Raw genomic sequence first — 16,176 nt, forward strand, 5'->3', positions numbered from 1 at the left:
GAAGGCAGTGGTATGATATATTTAAGGTACCGAAAGAAAAAAACTGCCAACCAAAAATTCTTTATCTAGGAAAATTGTCCTTCAAAAAAAATGAGGAAGAGTTTAAAATTTTCACAGATAAACAGTAACTGAGAGTTCGTCAACAAAAGACCTGCCCTACAAGAATTACTTGCCAGAGCAATTAGGCAAGAAAAAGAAATGAAAGGGATACAAATTGGAAAGGAAGAAGTAAAACTTACTCTATTTGCAGATGACATGATAATATATATAGAAAATCTTGAACAATCCACACTAGACCTAACAAATGAATTCAGCAAAGTGGCAGGATACAAGATCAACAAGCAAAAATCAGTAGCAACGAGCAAGCGGGGGGAAAAAATGAAGAAATAATTCCATTTACAATAGCAACTAAAAGAATCAAATACCTAGGAATAAATTTAATCAAGGATGTAAAGGACGTGTACACAGAAAACTACAAAACATTGCTAAAAGAAATCAAAGGTAACGTAAATAAATGGAAGGACATCCTGTGTTCTAAATATTATTAAGATCTCAATTCTACCCAAAATGATTTACAGATTCAACATAGCCCAATCAATATTCCAACAACCTTCTTTGCTTCTTTGCTGAAATGGAAAAGCCAATTATCAAATTTTCTTCATAAGGGTAAGGGGCTCTGAACAGACAAAAACATCTTGAAAAAGAAGAACAAAGTCAGAGGACTCACACTTCCTGAATTTAATGTGTATTACAAAGCTACCGAGGTCAAAACAGCCGTATTTGCACAAGGATAAATATAACGACCTGTGGAATCAAATTGAGGGTTCAGAAATAGACCCTCACACCTATGTCCAATTGATTTTTCATAAGGCTGCCAAGTCCACTCAACTGGGAAAGAATAGTCTCTTCAACAAATGATGCTGAGAGAACTGGATATCCATATGCAAAAGAATGAAAGAGCACCCTATCTCACATAGTATACAAAAATTAACTCAAAAGCCATCAAAGACCTAAACATAAGAGCCGGGACCTCTTTGACCCTCCGAGCTGGAAATGAAACTGTTCGGAGCTTCGGCGGCTGCAGAGCTGGAGGCGGAGGGGGCTGGGGCAGTCTGAGCGATGTGACCAGGTCACCGGCCCTCGCCTCTTTCTCCTGCTGCCTCCTGTCTCGAAAACTTTTTTACTAAAAAGGAAGGAGAAAAAAAGGTAGCCATCCGCCCCTCGCGCCCTCTCTTCCTCTAAGCCCTCTGCCTTGAGAGGAAGCCCGAGCTGGCCGATCGGTCGTCGGGGCTACGCCATCGGGGCTACTCCACCCAGCCGGCTGACCCGGGTCGCTCCTGCCCGCCGACCCCATGCATCCCTTCTATAGTCGGCTGCCACCATGGTAAGCGAGATCGCTGACACTGTGTCCTTCATCTCCAAGTTCCTCCACACCAAGGGGCTCACGAGTGAGCAACAGCTGCAGACCGTTAGCCAGAGCCTGCAGGAGTTCCTGGCAGAACATTATAAACATCACTGGCTCCCAGAAAAGCCGTGCAAAGGATCAGGTACCCTTGTATTCGCATCAACCATAAAATGGATCCTCTGATTGGAAAGGCAGCACAGTGGAGTGGACTGAGCAGTCAGGAGCTGTTCAGGCTTCTCCCAAGTGAACTCACACTTTGTGTTGACCCCTACGAAGTGCTGTACAGAATTGGAGAGGATGGCTCCATCTGTGTTATGTATGAAGCCTCATCAGCAGGAGATAGCACTCAAAACAACACCAATGTGCAAATGGTAGATAGTAGAATCAGCGTAAGAAGAAACTTCTCTTGGGCAGAACAAGCCCTTCGAAAAATTACAATAACATGACTGTATCAGGTTAAGATATAGTCTATGGGACTCGGGCAAGATGGCGGCATAGAGAGGAGTGGAAGCTAAGTAGTCCTCCTGGAACAACTACAAAAAACCAGAAACAACTAGTAAATAATCCAGAATAACTGCGGGGGGACAAACGAGACCATCCACTCATCATACACCAACCTGAATTGGGAGGAATGCCTGAGAACACAGCATAAAATCTGTAAGTAAAACCTGCGGAACCAGGTCGGGAGACCCCCTCCCCCATAGCCCGAGCTGCAGAGCCTCGTGGTGCCAGAGAGAAGCTCTCTCCCAGCAAGCGAATATAGCTCAGCTGAGCTCCAACTGGGGTTTTAAGTAGCGAGTGTGAACTGCTCACTACAGGTACGCAGCCCCCAAAAACAGACAGAGGCTTTGGGTGACGACTGACCTGGGAGAGCTGGAGGGTCGCCTTGGACTGGGTCTGAAGGGGACTATCTGTTTCTTTTTCAGCTCAGTGGAGAAAGCCCCAGTCATTTTCAGTTTCCAGGGCTGTGACTCTGGGAAGGGTGGAGACAGCACAAGCAAGAGTGAGACCACTGAAATGCTAATGACCTCCACCTGGGGGCTCTGTCTTCTCTAGGAGGAAGGGGTGGGGCCCTTTCCATTCAGAACCAGACCCCAGAGCCTGGGGGAACACGGCCATACCTCCTCACACCAGTCAAGAATTACAGGCTAACAGGCGTCACCTGCTGGGTAGAAAAGCACAGGGACCCGAGGCATCAAAGGGTGGAGCAATTTTCTAAGACACACCTGCAGGGAAACCAGATACTGAATATTTCTTCCCTCTGGGACCTGAGACTGTTCTGGTCTGGGAAAACCTGATTTGGATAATCAAGGAAACCATGCCTAGACAACAGAAAATTACAACCTACATTAAGAAAAACAAAGTTATGGCCCAGTCAAAGGAACAAACATACTCTTCAACTGAGATACAGGAATTTAAACAACTGATGCTAAATCAATTCAAAAAGTTTAGAGAAGATATTGCAAAAGAGATAGAGGCTGTAAAGGAAGCACTGGGCATGTATACAGCAGAAATCAAAAGTTCAAAAAAACAACTAGTAGAATCTATGGAAATGAAAGGCACAACACAAGAGATGAAAGACACAATGGAAACATACAACAGCAGATCTCAAGAGGCAGAAGGAAACACTCAGGAACTGGAGAACAAAACACCTGAAAGGCTACACGCAAAGGAGCAGATGGAGAAAAGAATGAAAAAATATGAGCAACGTCTCCGGGAACTCAAGGATGACACAAAGTACAATAATGTACGTATCATTGGTGTCCCAGAAGGAGAAGAGAAGGGAAAGGGGGCAGAAGCAATAATAGAGGAAATAATTAATGAAAATTTCCCATCTCTTATGAAAGACATAAAATTACAGATCCAAGAAGCGCAGTGTACTCCAAACAGAAGAGATAGGAATAGGCCTACGCCAAGACACTTAATAATCAGATTATCAAATGTCAAAGACAAAGAGAGAATCCTGAAAGCAGCAAGAGAAAAGCGATCCATTACATACAAAGGAAGCTTAATAAGACTATGTGCGGATCTCTCAGCAGAAACCATGGAGGCAAGAAGGAAGTGGTGTGATATATTTAAGATACTGAAAGAGAAAAACCACCAACCAAGAATCCTGTATCCAGCAAAGCTGTCCTTCCAATATGAGGGAGAGCTCAAAATATTTTCTGACAAACAGACAATGAGAGACCTTGTGAACAAGACACCTGCCCTACAGGAAATACTAAAGGGAGCACTACAGGGTGATAGAAGACAGGAGTGTGTGGTTTGGAACACAATTTTGGGAGATGGTAGCACAACAATGTAAGTACACTGAACAAAGGTAACTATAAATACGGTTGAGAGAGGAAGATGGGGAGCATGTGAGACACCAGAAGAAAGGAGGAAAGATAAAGACTGGGACTGTGTAACTTGGTGAAATCTAGAGTGTTCAACAATTGTGATAAAATGTACAAATATGTTCTTTTACGAGGGAGAACAAGCAAATGTCAACCTTGCAAGGTGTTAAAAATGGGGAGGCATTGGGGGAGGGATGCAATCAGCATAAACTAGAGACTGTAACTAATAGAATCATTGTATTATGCTTCCTTTAATGTAACAAAGGTGATATACCAAGGTGAATGCAGATAAGAGGGGGGGATAGGGGAGGCATGTTAGACACTTGACATTGGTGGTATTGTCTGATTCTTTATTCTACTTTGATTTAAGGTTATTTTTCCTTTTGCTGCTTCCTAGCTGTCATTTTTTTTTCCTCTTTCTTTTGCCTCTCTACCTTCTTTGACTCTCCCTCCTGCCTTGTGGAAGAAATGTAGATGCTCTTATATAGATAGTGGTGAAGGTGGTGAACACATAAATGTATGACCATCCAGAAAACCATCGATTATTTACTTGGGATGGAATGTATGGTGAGTGAACAAAACCATATTAAAAAAAATGGTTTGATGACAAAACCTCGAGGGCAATATACTGAGTGAAATAAGCCAGACACATTAGGACAATTATTGCAGGGTCTCACTGATAGGAACTAATTATAATATGTAAACTCATAGACATGAAATATAAGGTACCAAGATATAGGACGAGGCTTAAGAATGGGGAGTGGTTGCTTAGTATGAGCAGAATGTTCAATTAGGATGAACTTAAATGTTTGGAAATGAACAGGGGTGTTGGTAGCAAGATGTGAGAATAACTAACAGCGCCGAATGGTGTGTGAATGAGGTGGAAAGGGGAAGCTCAGAGTCATACATGTCACCAGAAGGAAAGCTGGAGGTCAAAAGATGGAAATGTATAAAAACTGAATCCTATGGTGGGCAATGTCCATGATCAACTGTACAAATACTAGAAATCACTTCATGAACCAGAACAAATGTATGACAATACAATTAGAAGTTAATAATAGAGGGGCATATAGGGAAGAACTATATACCTATTACAAACTATATACTACAGTTAGTAGCATTTCAACATTTTTTCATAAACAGTTAACAAATGTACTATATCAATACTAGGAGTCAACAATTGAGGGGGGTTGGTTAGGGAGAGGGGAGGATTAGAGTTTCCTTTTCTTTTTTTCTTGTTTCATCTTTCACTTTATTTCTTGTCTGGAGTAATGAAAAGTTTCTAAAAATTGAACAAAAATTAAGTGTGATGGATGCACAGCTGTATGAGGGTACCCAGGGGCAAGTGATTGTACACTTTGGATCTTTGGATAATTGTATGGTATCTGAACAATCTCAATAAAAAAGAAAAAAAAAAAAAAGAAAAAAAAAGATATAGTCTATGGATGGATCATCTTATAATAGACGGATAAATTTGATTTTTGCTTTGGGTGGCCTCCTCTTGGGGATGGATTATGGAATTTAAACCATGTCACAGCTGTGAAGATCTGGCACAAGATAGAATGGTAAAAAAAAAATTTTAAGTGACAGTGCCATAATTTGGACAGTACCTTTCAGTGATTCAATAGCCTGTGAGTCCAAGTAAATGATCACTTTATTTGCCACGGAGTGAAATCCTAGGGTGGTTTCAGTTATTCTCCCAGACATTATAACTGATTTTTACATTGATCCCTTTAATGCAAATCTGTATTTCAAAGAATCTTTCTCTGCTGTAGATCTTGCAGAGGAAATCTGCACTATTACACTTGAATATTGTTATCATTAATCTTTTTGGCAGCTCAATAGGAAAACTTAATGTTTTAAACATAGTAGTACTGGAAATTTTATGACAAGACTTTTACCTACCACTTAAATATGTATAAATGTACATAAGACAAACTAGTAAGCATGACCTGGGGAAATGGTCAGACCTTGTGTTTTGGCCTTGAAAGTATCAAGTGACCCGAATCTGCCATGGCAACAGGCTTTAAACAAGACCGTGAAAAAGACACTGTCTCGGAGAGTTGACACTTACTGGAGTGTCAGAATTACCCAGTAGTTCCTACAGAATGCCATAAATTATTTGTTTAAGACTAAAAATTGTAATTTGTTATTTGAAGTGATGTTTCTGATTTTGCTGTGAAAGTTGCAGCTCTTGCAATTTGAAAAGCACTTTCTGCCTGCATAATTCCTTATAGGAGCAAGGCCTTCTTTGGCCCACCAAGGATAGTGATCCTATTGGGTGCAGGTTCTGCTTCAGCTGATGAGATGTAGCTCTCATGGATGTCTCTGTATTCAGTTTCATATAAACTTTTCAAACCTTCAATTCATGAGGCAGCAATGTTTATATATTGTGTGTATCATCACACACAACTTCTCTTCTGTTCCCACTAAATAAATTTGGGCAAAAGATAAAAAAAAAAAAAAAAAAAAAAAAAGACACTGTCTCAACTGTGGTGTTGCACCAGCCAGCTCGCTGTACATTTGCTAGCTTGTAGTTTTCTAAGACTGAGTAAACTTATTTTTACAAAGTGGAGGTCTGGTTTGTAACCTTCCCTGTAGTTAATTGGGTAAAAGTCTTTTCTACAAACCACCATCTATTTTGTGAACTTTGTTAGTCATCTTTTATTTGGTAAATTATGAACTGGTGTAAATTTGTACAGTTCATGTATATTGATTGTGGCAAAGTTGTACATATTTCTATATTTTGGATATAATAATAAAATAATAAATTGTTTCTTATCTTGGCATTAAAAAAAAGAAAAGAGCAAGGACCATATAGGGAAAATACAGGGAAGCATCTTCAGGATCTTGTGTAGGCAATGGTTTCTTAGACTTTACACCCAAAGCACAAGCAACAAAAGAAAAAAAGAAAAAAAAAAAAAAAAAAAAAGGGACTTCCTCAAAATTAAAAACTTTTGTGCATCAAAGGAATTTGTCACAAAAGTGAAAAGACAACCTACTCAATGGGAGAAAATATTTGGAAACCACGTAACTGATAAGGGTTTACTATCTAGAATATATAATGAAATCCTACAACTTAACAATAAAAAGACAAACAATTCAATTTAAAAATGGGCAAAATAATTGAAAAGACATTTCTCCAAAGGGGAAATACAAATGGCTAAAAAGCACATGAAAAGATGCTTACCATCACTAGTGATTATAACATCACTAGGGAAATGCCCATCAAAACCACAATGAGAGATTTCATACCCACTAAACAAACAAACAAACAAACAAAAAACAGAAAATTACAAGTGTTGGAGAGGATGTGGAGAAATAAGAATATTCATCAACTGCTGGTGGCAATGTAAAATGGTGCAGCCACTGTGGAAGACATTTTGGCAGTTCCTCAGGAAACTAAACATAGAATTACATATGATCTGGCAATCCCACTATTAAGTATATACCCAGAAGAACTGAAAGAAGAGACGCAAAAAGATATTTGCTCACCGAAGTTCAAAGTGACATTATTCATAATGCCAAAAGATGGAAGCAACCCAAGTGTCCATCAACTAATAAATGGATAAACAAAGTGTCACATATATATATCATGGAATACTATTCAGCTGTAAAAAGGAATGAAGTCCTGATGCATGTGACAACATGGATGAACCTTGAGGACATTACACTGAGTGAAATAAGCAAGACACAAAAGGACAAATATTGTATGATCTCACTGATATGAACTAAGTATAACAAGTAAACTCATAGAAAGAATCTAGAATATAGGTTACCAGGGAACAGATTTGGGGTACAAAATGGGGAGCTGATGCTTAATTTGTACAGAATTTCTATTTAGGTTGACTGTAAAGGTTTGGAAATGGATGGTGGTGATGGAAGCAGATTATTGTGAGTGTAATTAACAGCACTGAATTATGTATGTGAATGAGGCTGAAAGGGGAAGTTTTGGGTTGTGCATGTTACTAGAATGAAAGAAGATAAAACATAAGACTGTATAACACAGTGAACCCTGTTGTAGATGATGAACTGGGGTTAACAGTACATGTATTAAGAATGTTGTTTCATGAAGTATAACAAATGTCTGACACTAATACAAGGTGTTAATAATAGGGTGATATACGGGGAAAAAATACACCTAATGTCAACTATGGACTATAGTTAATAGTACTATTTTAATATTCTTTTGTCATTTGTAACAAAGGTACCTCACTAATGCAAACTGTCAACAACAGAGGGGTAAAGGGGACTGCTATATTTTTTTACATGACTTTTCTGTAAACCTACAACTTCTCTAATTAAAAAAATAGTAATTAAAAAAATAACATGCTGACTGAAAGAAACCAAACACGAAGTACTACGTATTGTTTGATTCTATTTATATAAAATGTAAATACAAATAAGTCTATAGAGACAGAAATAGATCAGTGGTTACGTAGGGTTGGGGAAGGAAAGAGGATTGAGAGGTGACTGCTAAGCAGTATGGGGTTTTTCTTTCTGGAATAGTCTAAATGTTCTGAAATTGATTGTGGTGATGAATACACTACTCTGTGAATACACTAAAAGCCACTGATCATACACTTTGGATAGACTGTAGGGCATGTGAATATATCTCAATAAAACTTTTTTAAAAGAAAAAAAATTGTAAAAATGGTTCCAAGTTTCTGCCTTGCATAACTGGATACGGGGTGGACAGATGATGACAACAGATCTATTTAAGTTTAATTTCAGACATGGTAAGCTAGGTGTTAAGGCATCCAAGAGGAGATTTTTCTCTTTACTGTTCTCTTTCAGTCACCATCTTTCGAAAGTATTTTTGACAATGTCTATTTTTTGTTATTTGTATTTTTAATATATAGAAATAATTTTTCCATATACAAACATATGCACATATAGATGAAGTCTGTCTCTTTCGCCTCCTTCTAACTTTTTCCCCTTTACTTACTCAACTCCAAGATGATCAGATCACCTTTCTCCTTGGTTCTGCAGGTCTGTCCAGGAGGGTAGAAAGGGGACATGACTCTTGTTGGTGACTGCTACTAGACTGTACCCTTTAAACTCCTTTACCTCCCCAGAAAGAAGCCAGCTGTAGTTATACAGTAGGCTTGTTTGTAAAACAATCCTGACCTTTCACAGGATGGTGGAGAACTATAAGGTAGCTCTATTTGCTCCCTTTTAGAAGATTAAACCCAGGCTAAGAAACTGAGATTAAACTTGAAACCCCATATTCAATACTCTGGGCAAACCTATGGGGGGTACAATATTCCATAACCTTGAAGCTAATCCCTACAGTGACTGAATCCTGGCTCTACTATTTAGAAATTGTGGGACCTTGGGCAAATCACTTAATCTTTCTAAGCTAGTACTCTCCTTTGCAAAATGAAAATTATAACAATAATTTACCTTCTTCTCAGAGTTATTGTCAGAATTTATTAAGAATATAAGTTCAAAGTTCTATAAATGGAAACTTAATATACTGATGTTAGTTACAACAATCTTCCACAATCAACAATTCCATAAACAAACAGAATATGCAGATTTACTTTAAAAGCAGGATCAAACTCTATATATGGTTCTATAATCTGCTTTTTTTCACTTACTGTATCACTAATAAGAAGTTTTACATCATCATGTTTAACTGCAGTGTAATGGTCCTATCTATGAATGAACCATAAATTTATTTAACCAATCCCTCATCTTTGAACACTTAGGTTATTCTCAATTTTTAAAAAATACTATAAAGAGCACTGTGACAGATGTGGCCCTCTCTCTCTAGCTAAGCCAACCTGAAAGGTGAAATCACTGCCCTGCCCCCCTACGTGGGATCAGACACCCAGGGGAGTGAATCTCCCTGGCAACATGGAATATGACTCCCGGGGAGGAATGTAGACCTGGCATTGTGGGACAGAGAACATCTTCTTGACCAAAAGGGGGATGTGAAAGGAAATGAAATAAGCTTCAGTGGCAGAGAGATTCCAGAAGGAGCCAAGAGGTCACTCTGGTGGGCACTCTTACGCACAATTTAGACAACCCTTTTTAGGTTCTAAAGAATTGGGGTAGCTGGTGGTAGATACCTGAAACTATCAAACTACAACCCAGAACCCATGAATCTCGAAGACAATTGTATAAAAATGTAGCTTATGAAGGGTGACAATGGGACTGGGAAAACCGTAAGGACCACACTACCCTTTGTCTAGTTTATGGATGGAGTAGTAGAAAAATAGGGGAAGGAAACAAACAAACAGACAAAGGTACCCAGTGTTCTTTTTTACTTCAATTGCTCTTTTCACTTTAATTATTATTCTTGTTATTTTTGTGTGTGTGCTAATGAAGGTGTCAGGGATTGATTTAGGTGATGAATGTACAACTATGTAATGGTACTGTGAACAATCGAATGTACGATTTGTTTTGTATGACTGCATGGTATGTGAATATATCTCAATAAAATGAAGATTAAAAAAATAATAATAAAAATAAAAGAATAAGAATAGGCAAAAAAAAAAAAAAAAAAAAAGAGCACTGTGAGTAGTATCCTTGCACAAAACACATCTTTGCTCATTTAATGAATTATCTCCTTAAGATAAAGTTTCAAAATGAAGCTGGGTTAAAAAGTGTTTACATTTTGGGAATTTTTAAAACCAGTTGCCAACCTGAGCTCGAAAATTCTGCCAATTTAAACTAGCTGTCTGCCATGCAAACACTGCAGGTTATAAGAAGATGGACATTGAACTCGGCCTGGCCAGAAGACCCAAGATAGCTCCCTCCTCCCTCCAGTGCTTTTCTTAGACTCCCAAGCCTTGCCCTCCACCAAACTGATGCTTCCCAGGGGCCCTTGCAGGATGCCTGGTTATGTTGAGGATTCCTAAACATATATTTTGTACTTTGTGGGGAGAATGTGTGTATGGCTGGGGATGGCCCGTATCAAACATTCCAAGGGTTGGGGGGGGTCAGTGCTGGCAGGATTTTCCTGCCCATTTCCCAGTCCTCCTGGCCTCTCACCTCTCTATCAATGTTAATGCTTTGTTTTGTTGGGGTTTTTTTTTTTTTTTGAACCCTAATTTATTTTTTTTTTTAAATAGTTATTGTTAGAAAATGACTTATTTCTACTCTGGAATAAAGTTGCAGACGTTCAAAAAAAAAAAAAATCCACACCAAAAAAGGTCCATGTCAACATGAGCCATACAAAATGGCTTTTTGTTTTAATTAACATTCCTTTGAAATTTTTTGTATGTTTGTCATCATTTGTATTTCCTTCTTTTGCTTGTGTCCTTTTCACGTGTGTCTTAGGATTTAAAAAAAATACTTTTTAAATGAAAAACTTGAAATATACAGAAAGATGGAAAGAACAGTAAAATAAACACCTGTACATCTACCACCTAAATTCAATAGTTGTCAACATTTTGGCAAAATTAGTTTATCTACCACCTATACACACACACACACACATACACACACACACTTTGTTGGCTGAACCATTTAAAGTATATTTTACGGTCATCATGACACTTCTAAATACTTCAGCATGCATCCTGGAAAAATACATAACTCATACCTAATTTCAGTACAGTTTCACATCCTACAAAAATACCAATAATCCCTTAATATCATCTAATACCTAATCTATATTCAAATGTATACCATTGGGTCTTTGTTATTGATCTATTCATACTCTTATTGATTTCTGAGAGCTTTTTATATATTAAGAATATTAACCATTAGTTACTATTGCTAACTCTGTGATCTTGAGCAACATATTTAAATTCTAAACACTCAATTTCCACATCTGTAAAGCAGAGATAATAACACATATACACCATGGGGTAATTCTGATGATTAAAAATGAAATAAAAAATAAAAAGTGCTTAGCAGAAAAAAGGCACACTGTAAACACTCAATAAATTGCAGTTGCTGTTCTTATGTTGGAAATTTTTTTCTAGTTCATTGTGAGTCATGCAACTTTGTTTACAAAAGCCATTTAGAGCTTCCGGGAAGATGGAGGATTAGGAAAGACAGAGCAAAATGCTCCTCCATGAAAAACACTAGATAAAGGACAGAAAGTGCTACAGAACAGCAGTTCCAGGATTCCACTGGCTGGGCAAGAACTTCTACACCCATAGTGAGAATGTACTTGGAGAAACCGAGAGGCTGCGTTTAGAGATGGGTGTTTGGCCTGGAATGCCACTGGGGAACAGGCAGTTAGAGCTGGCCGATGAGCACAGAGGGGAGCCGACTTCCAAGCCCAGGGCACCCTCCTCAGCACTTGGCTCAGGTGATAGCCTTTTGCAAACCTGCAGCGAAGAGCCCCTGTGCCAGGGACTGACGGTTGGAGCAGGCAGACAAGTGCAGAAGGGGGCAACTTTCCACACCCCATGCAGCCATCTTTGCAGTTGGTTGGGAAGATAATCCTTCACAGTCCCATGGCTGAGAGCTTCCTCGAGGGAATTCGGGATTCAGCAGGCTTGTGCCAGTATCCACTCTTCCTCCATGGAAGCCCACGGTGTGCACCGCATGGAAGTGTCAGGAGCCCTCCTCCAATCCCAACGACTTGTGGGTAAATGGCAGACAGGCACCATGGGGCATTTGAGCTGGAAGGTGAGACACATAGCTCTGAAGCCCCAGAGTACTCCACCCGCAGCCCCAGGAACAGTTGACCCACTGTTCCTGGAGTGGACTCCCTGCCAAATTGCACAGGGTATGCCCACCACCTACAGGGCTGGCAGTCCCCAGTGCACACGGGAAACTGGTGCACTGATTGGACTTCCACATGGTTTGGAACCCACTCAATGCATAGACAAAGCTGGGGGAGGAAATGCTTGAGGGGGAAGATGTGGCTCAAGAGCACCATCAGCTGGTAGGTCACAGAAAGTACACTCTACCAAGCTGTAGCTGTCAAATTATAGATAAACATCCAAGTAATCCTACATATCCTAAAAGACCCCTATCAAGATAAGCAAATGTCAAGAGGACAAAAACAACAGAAAATTATAAAGCATATGAGGAAACCAGAAGATATGGATAACCCAAATGTCCAAATTAAAAAGCCAGAGGAAACAGAACATGGAGCAATTAATCAAAGAAAAATATGCAAACATCAATGTGATGGCTCAGGATATAAAGGACATGAAGACCCTAGAAAAGCATAAAGAATTTGCAAGAGTAAATAAAAAAGTAGCGGATCTTATGGAAATAAAAGGTACTGTTGATCAAATTTAAAATATTCTTGAGACATATAGCAGATTTGAAGAGGTAGAAGAATAAATTAGCAACACTGAGGACAGGATGACAGAATGTGAAAGCACAAAAGAATGAATGGTCAAAAAACTGAAAAATCTGAAACTGATCTTACGGAAATGATGGACAACATGAAGCACATAAATGTAAGAATCACTGGTGCTCCAAAAGGTAAAGAGTAAAGGGCTAAGAAGAGTATTCAAAAACATTGTTGGGGAAAACTTCCCAACCCTTCTAAAAGATATAAATATGCAAATCAAAGATGCCCAATGAACACCAAATAGAATAAATCCAAATAAACCCACTACGAGACATATTCTGATCAGATTATCAAATGCAGAAGAGAAGAAAAAAGTTCAGAAAGCAGCAAGGGAGAAGCAATTCACCACAGACAAGGTAAACAACATAAGACTAAATACTGACTACTCAGCAGGCACCACAGAGGTGAGAAGGCAGTGGTATGACAGATGTAAAATTCTGAAAGAGAAAAATAGCCAGCCAAGAATGGTTTATCCTCAAAATTGAAGGAGAGCTTAAAATCTTCACAGATGAACAAATGCTGAAAGAATCTGTTAACAAGTAACCAGCCCTACAAGAAATACTAAAGGGAGCTCTACCGGTTGAGAAAAAAAGAGAGAGAATCTTATCAGAATACGTCTTGGAGTGAGTTTATTTGGATTTATTTTATTCCACGCAAACCACAGCCAAAAGAAAGCAGGAGTAGCAATATGAATCTCAGATAAAACAGAGTTTAAATGCAAGGATGTCATGAGAGACAAAGAAGGACACTATATACTAATAAAAGGGACAATTCACCAAGAAGAAATAGCATCATAAATGTTTATGCACCTGTCTTAGTTTGCTAATGCTGCAGAATGCAAAACACCAGAGATGGATAGGCTTTTATAAAATGGGGGTTTATTTCACTACACAGTTACAGTCTTAAGGCCACAAAACGTCCAAGGTAACACATCAGTAATCGGGTACCTTCACTGGAGATGGCCAATGGCGTCCGGAAAACCTCTCTTAGCTGGGAAGGCACATGGCTGGCATCTGCTCCAAAGTTCTGGTTTCAAAATGGCTTTCTCCCGGGATGTTCCTCTCTAGCAAGCTTGCTCCTCTTAAAAACGTCACTCATAGCTACACTCCGTTCAGTCTCTTTGAGTCAGCACATTTATATGGCTCCACTGATCAAGGCCCACCCAGAATGGGCGGGGCCACACCTCCATGGAAATATCCCATCAGTTATCATCTACAGTTGAGTGGGGCGTATCTCCGAATCCAAACATTCCAACTTAATCCCCACTATTATATCTGCCCCACAAGATTGCATCAAAGAATATGGCTTTTTCTGGAGGACATAATACATTCAAACCAGCACAGCACCCAACCAAGGTTCTTCAAAGTACATGAGACAAACACTGGCAAAACTGAACGAAGCAATAGATGTTTCCATAATAACTGTGGGGGACTTCAATACATCACTCTCTCTATAGATAAATCAACCAGACAGAAGACCAATAAGGAAACTGAGAACATAAACAATGTGATAAATGAATTAGACTTAACAGACATATATAGAGAGCATTACATCCCAAGTTACCAGGATATATATTCTTCTCTAGTGCTCAGGGAGCTTTCTCCAGGATAGATCATATGCTGGGGCATAAAACAAGCCTCAATAAATTTAAAAAGATTGAAATTATTCAAAGCACATTCTCTGACCACAACAAAATGCGACTAGAAGTCCATTAAGATCAAAGATCTAGAACATTCACAAATATCTGGAGGTTAAGCAACACATTCTTAAACAATCAGTGAGTCAAAGAAGATATTGGAAGAGAAATTGCTAAAGATCTAGAGACAAATGAAAACAAGAAAACAACACATCAAAACTTATGGGATGAAGGACTGTGTCGCTGTGGCTTGGAGGCGGGTAGGCGGGTAACGTATCCCCAGGTTCCAGGGACTAAGATGTGGATGTGGGCGTGGGGGGAGAGGCATTCTGCCTACCACAAAAGTGTCCTGGGATGGACCCAAAATCCCGCATAACAAAGCCCTGGCCATGCCCAGCCTCAGAGCTCAGCCCAAGGAAGCAGAGATGGAGCTGACAGGACTGGGACCCTGCCCTGGAACCCCTGCATCCCAGGCCTATGTGAGTGACGTGCCTGCTGCTGCCCACCCTGGATCTGCACTCCTTGGTTCCCTCTGCTGCCACGACGCTGTGCCAGGAGCCATCCACCCTCACCGTCAGCATCCAGCTCCTGATATTCAAGGAAATCTTGTCAAAACCCTGGCCGAACACAAGCTAAACCTTCCACAATCAAGCAAACAGCAAACCCTGTGGAAAGTGAAGAATCTCATTTTCCGAGTCATCCTGTTATATTTCAATGAGATTACAACAGAAATTCACAAAACATACAGAGGATTGGGAAAGTATGGCCCAATTAAAGGAAAAAATCAAAATTGTCCCTGAGGAAGCCCAGACACTGGACTTACTAGGAAAAGACTGTAAATCAACTGTTTTAAATGTGTTCAAAGAGCTAAAGGAAATTGTGGACAAAGGACTAAAGGAAACTACGGAAATGATGCTTGAACAAACTGAGAAAATCAATAAAGGGATATAAATTGTTAAAAGGAAACAAATAGAAATTCTTGACTTGAAAAATATAATATCTGAAGCAAAAAGTTCATTAGAAGAATTCAACAGCAGATGTAAGTGGACAGAAGAAAGAATCAGCAAACTTGATAGGACAATTGAAATTATCCAGTCTAGAGGAATAGAAGGAAAAAAGAATGAAAGTGAAGAGAGCCTAAGGGACTGATGGGACACCATCAAGCATGCCAACATACGCATTGTGGGAGTCCCAAAAGGAGAAGAGGTGGGGGGATGGGAGATTGGAGAAGAATATTTGAAGAAACAATGGCTGAAAACTCCATAAATCTACACATCCAAGCAGCTCAATGAACTCAAAACTGCACAAACTGCAAGAGATCTAAACTGAGATACATTATACTCAAATTGTCGAAAGACAAAAGAGAGCATCCTGAAAGCATCAAGCAAGAGGTGACTAATCATGCATGAGAGATCCTCAATAAGACCAATAGCTGATTTCTCATTAGAAACCATGGAGCCCAGAAGGCAGTGGGATGACATATTAAAGTGATAAAAAACTGCCAGTAAGGTAACCATTAAAAAAT

General features: G+C 39.4%; 1 protein-coding gene and 1 pseudogene across 6 annotated transcripts in view; one reads left to right on the forward strand and one right to left on the reverse strand.

Moving 5' to 3' along the window:
* The window catches only part of NRF1 (nuclear respiratory factor 1), a 149,203-nt gene that overhangs the window by 66,686 nt on the left and 66,341 nt on the right, over nt 1-16,176 (reverse strand). The window lies entirely within an intron of this gene.
* LOC119534124 lies at nt 1,353-1,865 on the forward strand (annotated as a pseudogene).

Source organism: Choloepus didactylus, chromosome 5, assembly GCF_015220235.1.
Source record: "Choloepus didactylus isolate mChoDid1 chromosome 5, mChoDid1.pri, whole genome shotgun sequence".
Lineage (NCBI taxonomy): Eukaryota > Metazoa > Chordata > Mammalia > Pilosa > Megalonychidae > Choloepus > Choloepus didactylus.